The 9169-nt window shown below is 40.0% G+C and overlaps 1 protein-coding gene across 1 annotated transcript in view; it reads right to left on the bottom strand.

The window, feature by feature from the left end:
• The window catches only part of LOC106875521 (ABC transporter F family member 4), a 114636-nt gene extending 109967 nt beyond the window's left edge, over window positions 1–4669 (bottom strand). Inside the window, exon 1 of the mRNA XM_014923710.2 lies at window positions 4554–4669. The gene's annotated coding sequence lies outside the window, so the exon portion shown is untranslated. The remainder of the gene's footprint in view (window positions 1–4553) is intronic.
• Window positions 4670–9169: the final 4500 nt, after the last annotated feature.

Genomic DNA, 9169 nt, shown 5'->3' on the forward strand with positions numbered 1-9169 from the left:
GTTTCAGCCATTCAGTTGCGGTCATGCTGGAGCACCAGCGTGGCAAATAAGCATTTGCTTGGATATATATACATATATATATTTATTTACACACGCGTACACACACACTTACGTATAATATATATGCGCGCGTGTGTACAAATGAACGTAATTGTGTTCGCACACACACACACACACACACACACACACACACACACACACACACAACTGGTGGTGCTGTTCGTCGCAAAAGCAGCAGCAGCTTCATCGGTGGATAACAGCAGTGATGGAAGAAGCAGCGGAGCATCGTGTGTAGCCAAGGCCGTCGTTGCTGTTGTTGTATGCCACATTGTCGACCTTATCACCACCACCAGCACCATCATCATTGTCACCATCATCATCATCATCATCATCATCGGTGTATTCACCATCATTATTACCACCACCATTATCTTCCTCTTACTTATTATCATCGTCGTCAACATCTAGACAGCACCCTCCCCCCACCAACGTTTTCGTCATTATCCACCCACCACCACCATCAACATCATCACCACCCACTTTAACCACCACCGCCACCACCATCACCACCGTCGTCAACGTCATCATCATCATCGTAGCACCTTCTCCATCATCATCATCATCACCATCATCATCATTATAATCTTCATTACCACTATTGCAACGCCAAGAGAATGGCACTTGACGAAATATCCTGAGGCTAAACTCGATAGTTGTGCTGACCAGTTAAGATGCGTTTGGCAGGGCCGAGTCAGCAGAGGGAGCCCCCGTGGCATCCGAATCAGAGAGGAGTGTGATGGTGGGAGAGTGGAATCCGGTACCTACCCCCGACGATCTGCTGTGATTTACAACAGATTTGGAACATCGAAAATAAGATTTATCGGCTCTGCAGAATGTCCAGCTTTTCGAATCGTTAAGTGACCAGTACTTGATGGTTTTGCCTGCGAAGTTTATAGAAGTATATCAGGCTTGTTTGGCCCTCTGTATGAGAACTTCAGATAAACTTCAGATAAACTTCAGAGAACTTCAGATAAGAATGGTGACACTCCCCATGAAGGACTCAATGTAGGAAAGTTTTCAGCATCATAGCTCTGCTGGTAGCCGAGCTAAGCACTGTGGCCATCGGGTACCGAGGTGATTAGTGTTATACTTAAGTGATGTGTATTAACCGAAACACACGTTAATCAGGATACAGCAAGGTCTTTGTATTTTGCATTCGATCAACTGTTCATTTACAGTGCTTGAGGTCTGATTCAATTAGAATTTTTAGGTCGGTAGGAAATGAGTGAAGGCTCGGAGTAGGGTAGTCAGTCTCTCTCAGAAAGGGGCCGGGGTGAGGCTATCTCCGAAATATCTGTCAGTGGTGATAAACTCCTTCATCGTTCTGACCGGCCTTGGTTGGGAGTATCTATTCTTCCGTTTGTTGTAGAAAGGTCTGATTCCTGTAGTTAGCATGTCTATTTGCTATCAACCTTCTTTTTATCAAAGGCTCGTTATGCCCTGGCATATACTAGGGCTGCTCTGTTTGCAGCGACTCGCAGACAATGAGCTGAATTGATACGATCGGCGTTTGTACGCATACCCAAATTTCCATGTCGGATCGAATCTAAAACCTTCAGGTTACCAATCGGACATGTTAACCACACAGTCATTGCCTCAGTCAGCACACAGCCATACTTACATAAGATTGATAAAACAAGATTAAACGAAAGCCACGCCTGCACCTATAGAAACGAATTGCCCACCCAGGGACGATTTCTTTCTATAGGTGTAGGCATGGTTGTGTGGTAAGAAGCTTGCTTCCCAACCACATGGTCCCGGGTTCAGTTCCACTGCGTGATACTTCGAGCAAGTGTCTTCTGCTATAGCCTCGGACCGACCAAAGCCTTGTGAGGGGAACTGATAGACGGAAACTGAAAGAAGCCCGTCATTAATATGTGTGTGTTGTGTGTGTCTTTGAGTCTGTGTTTGTTCCCCCTACCATCGCTTCACAACCGATGCTGGTGTGTTTACGTCCCGTAATCCACCGGTTCGGCAAAAGAGACCGACAGAATATGAAGTACTAGACTTACAAAAAATCAGTCCTGGGGTTGATTTCTTCGACAAATAAAAAACCCTTTAAGGCCGAGCTCCAGTATAGCCACCGTCAAATAACTAAAACGTGTAAAAGAATAAAAGAATAAAAGAATAAAAGAATAAAAGAATAAAAGAATAAAAGAATAAAAGAATAAAAGAATAAAAGAATAAAAGAATATTAGTCTTATGAATATGTTTCTTTCCTTTTTATCTTTAAACCATGACTTTTTGTTGTTCTTTCGCTGTTTTTTTGTTTTTTGTTTTTTTGTCTCCAGTCTGGTGCGAAGGTAAACAGACTTGAGAGCCACAGGTGTTTACACAACACTTTATCATTCCATTTCTTTGTAGCACTTCGTAACACACCATTATATTTATTCCAATTCTTTGTAAATTCTCATACATTTTTGTAACCTGTCTCACACACGTCTCTCTTATCCGTTGTTCTTTTTTTCTATTCTGCTTCTTTTTTTTTTTTTGTTTTTATCCTTCTTCCTTCGTCTTGCAGTTTTGGTTCCAGTTCTTTACGTTACGATTTCAAATCGTAACGTGAGGTCAGCACTTCATTTTATCCGTTTGGGGCTGCATAAAATAAAGCGACAGTCAAACACTTGGTTATATAAGAAGGTGCATAGTTCAGTGGTTAGAACATCGGGCTCACAATCATAAGATAATGAGTTCGATTCCTAGACCGAGCTGTGTGTTATGTTATGTTCTTGAGCAAGAAACTTTGTTTCACGTTGCTCCAGTTCACTCAGCTGTAGAAATGAGTTGCGACGTCACTGGTGCCAAGTTGTATCGGCCCCTTTGGCCTTTCCTTTGGATAGGATCGGTGGCATGGAAAGGGGAGGCTGATATGCATGGGCGACTACTGGTCATCCACAAACAACCTTGCCCGGTCTTGTGTCTTGGAGGGAAACTTTCAAGGTGCAATCCCATGATCATTCATGGCCCAAGGGGTTCTTTATCCAATAAGCGACCAACCACCTGCTCATAAATTTTTGACCTGCAATCTTAGAATAAATTGTAATGGTAATTGATTAAGAGAATCATTAGAGCGTCAAACAAAATCCTTTATAATTCAGCTGTTTAAGTTCGGAGTTCAACTAGCAATGAGGTCAAGGTTAGCATCCATCCTTCTGAGATCGATAAAATAAAGTAGCAATCAGTTACTGAGGTCGGAATAAACGACTAAACTCACGCACCAGAAAAGCGAGGGCCTTATTTACTCCTTTACAAAATAATTATCAACGTGTAAGAACCTTACTAGGCGCAGGTGTGGCTGTGTGGTTAAGGAGCTTGCTTCTCAACCTTGTCGTCTTCAGTTCAGTTCCATTGCGTGGCACCTTGAGCAAGCGTATTCTACTACAGCCCCGGATCGACCAAAGCCTTGTGACAGAATTTGATAGACGGAAACTGAAAGAAATCCATCGTATATACGCGTGTGTATGTGTGTGCACGCGCGCGTGTGGTTGTGTAGAACTACGCTTCTCAACCACATGGTACCGGGTTCAGTCCCATTACGTGGTACAGTGGACAAGTGTCTTCTACTATAACCTCGGGCTGACCAAGGCCTTGTGAGTAGATATGGAAGACAGAAACTGAAAGAAGCCTACAGTATATGCATATATGCATATATGTGTATGTGTGTGTGTCTTTATGTCTGTTTGTCCCTCACCGCCGATTCGCAACCGGTGTTCACGTCTTTACGTCCCCATGACTAAGCCTTTCGGCAAAAGAGACCGATAGAACATGTACCAGGGCCTTATAAATATAAATACTGGAGTCAATGTGCTCATCAAAACCATTCAAGGTTGTGCCCCAGCATGGCCTCAGTCCAATAATTGAAACAAATAAAAGATTTATGATTTTTGATCCGTCGAAATCCATTGACTGTTTTCTAAAACTATTCTAATATAACAAGTTCAGATCTCACTGCGATCGACTTCTGCCAGGCCGCCTCCTAAATTAGCAAATTAAATATCCAGTAATGTCGCGGTAGAGGGTTCGATTTCATCCGCGGTATCTCCGTCTTCTTTCTTTCTTTCTTTCTTTCATTGTTTTATTCGAACTTACTGACATTTGTTATCAATCAATAGACGAATTCACTACGATGAGCTGCGGTGGTGATGGCGGATGTTGTAGTATAGTAATAGTAATAGTAGTAGTAGTAGTAGTAGTAGTAGTAGTAGTAGTAGTAGTAGTAGAAACAACAGTAGCAACAGCAGAAGCAGTAGTAGTAGTAGTCGTAACAACACTAGCAACTACAGCAGAAGCCGTAGCAGCAGCAGAAGCAGCAGCAGAAGCAGAAGCAGAAGCAGAAGCAGAAGCAGTAGTAGTAGTAGTAGTAGTAGTAGTAAAAAGAAGGGAGCCGGGCGAGGGTGGTGTTACAAAAGGAACCCGATACGGAGGAAGGGGAAGAGGAGGAGGGGGAGGGGAAGGAGGAGGAGGATAACAAACAGCAACATTTTTTCTGGTACCTGTGATATGAAGCTGCAGAGCCTGCTGCTACCACTGCGGCTGCTGATGCTGATGATGCGGCTACTATTGCTGCTGCTGCTGTAGCTCCTGGTGTTCTTCTTATCGCTGCTGCTCTGTTGTTGTCGCTGCTGCTGCTACTATAAACAATCGATGCATTAGCAGCAGCTGCTGCTATGTGTGCAACAGCTGTGCTGTAGCAACAGGTAATGCAATGTGCAGCGACAAACAGACTGACAGACAGACAGACAGACAGCGATGAGGTGCAGCGGAGGATATGACATCATCGCTAATTGCAGCTGTCTGCACCAATGGTGATTTGTTTATCGTGGCCCTGGCTTGTTGCCATGGAGACCGGCATCAATGGCAAGGGGGAAAACAGTAGTAGTAGTAGTAGTAGTAGTAGTAGTAGTAGTAGTAGTAGTAGTAGTAGTGGCGGTGGCGATCGTGATGGTCGTCGTCGTCGTCATAATGGTAGTGGTGGTGGTGGTAGTAGTGGTGATTGTGGTGATGATGATGCTAGTGGACGTGGTGATGTAGTGAGATGGTAGTAGTAGTAGCAGCTTTTTGTTGTTGTTGCTGTTGTTGTGGTGGGGAGGAGTTGATAGTGGGCGGCTAGAAAAAGCTGTAGCTGTGATAGAGGTAAGAGAAAAGAAAGAGAGCCAGAAACTGTTTTACCGATTTACGATTCTTCTCTGAACAGCGCCACCATAACTACCACCACCATCACCACCACCTCCATCATCATCATTATCATCTCTCATCTATACATATAATAAAATGCGCATCCGCTCACACACTAACACTCAAACACACGCACACACGCACAGGTAAGTGAATAAACGAACGACAGTGAAACACAACACAGATAACTAGAGTTATGTAAAGTTTTGTGCACGTGAAAAAAAAGGCACGATCAGCTCTTTTTTTTTTATGCCCAAGAAATTATAACTAGCATGAGAAGCTAAGACAACCCGCTAATAGATGTATATATATAGTGAGTATTTACAAAAAACAAAACAAAAGACGAAGACGAGTGTGTAAGCAACAAACAGCTGTATTAGTTTAACGCTCGGCAAGTGAGAAAGTCTTTTACGTTTCGAGCCTACGCTCTTCGACAGAAAGGAACACACAAATAAACAGGGAGAGAAAATAGAAAAAGGTTTAGAAAAAGGTTTGTATATTCACTAGCCACTAAGATCATAAATGATTTTATCCTTTATTATATAAATGATTTATTTATATAAGATATACTTGTCAATCATTCGATTGTTATTATGCAGGGGGTCATCTTGAAGGATTTAATCGATGAACCCTAGTTCTTATTTTTATGTATTGGAACTTATACTATAGGTCTCTTTAGCCGAGCCACCAAGTTGCATGGACGTAAACAAACCAACACCAGTTGTCACGCTATAATGAGGAACAAATACGAACACACACGCATAATTTCATGGCTTGGCGCATAGAAACGAGTGACAAATGATGAGATTTACTGAGAAATAAAGATAGTTTTATTCCACTATTATGTATTGAGCACTCTCTTTTTTTTTTGCAGCTACATGCGTCGACGTATTACCAGCTTGTTCACACACACATTCACACGCATATATGTAAATAGTATATGTGTGTCTATTCGTATATATATATATATATATATGTGTATGTGCGCGAGCATGTGCGCGCGTGTGTGTCGATATGTGCTTGAAGAAGGTACAGGTATAAGAAAAGAAAAACATAATATGTCCATGATTAACGTATTTATATTTGTTTACATCTGAAGAACAAGTCTTACAATTTAAAGTCTCGGTAATGTCTATATAAAACTTCTCTTAGATTTTCTGGTAGACGCTATATTATGTTTATACGTACATACATACATGCATACATACATACATACATACATACATACATACATACATACATACATACATACATACATACATACATATATGCATACATACATGCATACATACATACATGCAGAGTCTGGATTTTCAGAAAGAAACCAACTATCTCACACATTACAAATACCATCTGTCATTGGAACAGTAAAAATAGCCAAACTTTTTCGCAAGTTTATAATGTGACATTGTTTTCATTGTCTATGTTCCAACGTTGGGGCTGAGTATCTTTGTTAGAAACCAGCTTCTTTCTCAGATGTAGAATTTAAATAATTGCAACGTATCATCAGATGAAAGGATGAGAACATATCATGAGAAGACATGGATATCTCACAGGAAAGTTCCGGGATGGAAGCAACATTGATAATCAGAGCAGCCTATTGCGGACGAACAACCAGATCACTTACATACATAAACACACACACACATTATATGTGTGTGTATGTATGTATGTATAGACGAGGGGCTTCCACACAGTTTCTGTCTGCCAACAAATTTACTCACGAGGCATTGATCGGCCCAAAGCTACATTAAAAGACATTTGCACAGTATACCGCGCTTTGGGACTGAACTCGAGGCCAAGCGGCTGCGTAATGAACTTCTTTTAATGCACAGCCATAAATATAGCGATCTTCAATAAATATTCAAAGTGAGAAGCTCCATATGAATAGCAATAAAGAGATCTGTAATGAAGTGGAAGGCGACTCTTTGATCGAAAAGAGAAATATTGAAAGAAAACCTCTGATTAAACTGGACGTTATTCTTGCTAATTTTACAGCAAGGATAATATACGTAATCGATACTTGGTGGTTTGATTGTTAAAATCGGTAGAGCAGAAGATCAAATACTTTGTGCTGTTTATCTTATGTGAGTTTATCTTATGCGTTGCCTTGTGGCTAGGGTGTGGCACTCATGATTGTGCGAAAGTGATTTCGATTCGCAAACTGGGTGGCATGTTGAGGTCTTGAGGAAAACACTTCTTTCTATGTTACTCTGCGGTCGCTTCAATCTCTGACGTGTGGTACATCGAGCACCTATACAAGTTATGTCGATTTGGTGGAGGAAGTAAGTTCTTTTACAGGAAGTGAGTTCTTATACAGGAAGTGAGTTCTTATACAGGCTGTTCAGCAAGAAATAGCGGAAACTGTCTGTCTCGAAAGACTACTCTTCAAACAAGCAAAACAAAAAGAAAATAATATTATCTTACTTTTGCTCTGCGTTCTGATCTCGAATGACACAGAGGCCAGCTTTACTTTCTAGCTTTCCGGTGGGGGTCAATGAAATAACATAGTAGTCGAGTATTGGGTTCAATTTAATATTCTTATATAAAGCAAGTTAGACGTAAATGAAATCGTTACACAAGAATAAGATTGTGAGGAAGAATTAATGAGAATGAAGAGAGAATTAATAGGAATGAAGATATTGTCACGAGCAGGGCTGTGTGGATTATGAACTTTGATTTGTATCTATGTGGTTTTGGAGTCTGTTCTACTGCACGCCATTTTAGGGGAGGGCCTTTCGCTAGAGTACCGGGTTGACCAACGGCTTGTGAGTGAATTTGTTGGGAAACGGCAACTGTACAGAAGTCTATACTATATATATATATATATATATATGTGTGTGTGTGTGTGTGTGTGTGTGTGTGTGTGTGTGTGTGTGTGTGTATAAATATAATTATTATAATAAGGGCACTAATGAATAACGCCATATGCTGGAAATAGACGCCAAATGGCTCTAAGAACTACAGTTACTTGCTCTATTCGCACGGGTTGAAATCGAGGAAAGTGAACAAATAAGATTTCTTAAAAGAGGTTTAACTATAGATCGATTTCTGGTTTTGAGATGTAAAATCTTCTTTCTTTCATCGCTATAGTCTGACCAGTTGTATATAATTATAAACATTTCTACATACCAATAGAAATTTCACGTATCCATAATCAAATATATAAATATTCACATTTATATACGAACTAAATCTAATTTATCCACTTCAACACTGCAGTGCGCTTATTATAATTATATTTATATAATTATATTTATATAATTATATATGCCTGTATTAATTATTACCTACATGGTTTATTACATACTGGCCACTTGATAGGATCTTATAATGATTTTATCCTTGATTATCAAATAAATAGATACAAATTGTTCGGACCAGAATATTTACTGCGGTATTATTTCCGGTCGTATATGCATGTGTTGAAGTGGATAAATTAGATTTAGCTCGTATATAAATGTGAACATTTATATATTTGATTTTGGATACGTAATATTAGTATTAGCATGTATAAATGTTTATGATTATGTACAATTGGTCAGACTGTACTGATGAAGGTAAGGAGATTTTACATCTCAAAATCAGAAATCGATTTATAGTTTAAACCAGTTTTAAGAAATTTCATTTATTCACTTTCCTCACTTTCAATCCGTGCTAATGGAGCAAATACATGCAGTTCTTATAGCCATTTGGTGTCTATTTCTAGCACGTGGCGTTATTCATTAGTGCCTTTATTATTATAATTATATTTATATAATTATATATACTCGTATTAATCATTACCTACATGGTTCATTACATACTGGCCATTTGATAAAATTTCATATAGATTTTCTCCTCAGCCAGAGCTGAGACAAATCCATCAGCTGCCCAGGCGACACAATTCCAAGTAATCTTCATTGAATGAGAGAGCATTTACAGCAAAAAACCA

Source organism: Octopus bimaculoides, chromosome 18 (assembly GCF_001194135.2).
Source record: "Octopus bimaculoides isolate UCB-OBI-ISO-001 chromosome 18, ASM119413v2, whole genome shotgun sequence".
Lineage (NCBI taxonomy): Eukaryota > Metazoa > Mollusca > Cephalopoda > Octopoda > Octopodidae > Octopus > Octopus bimaculoides.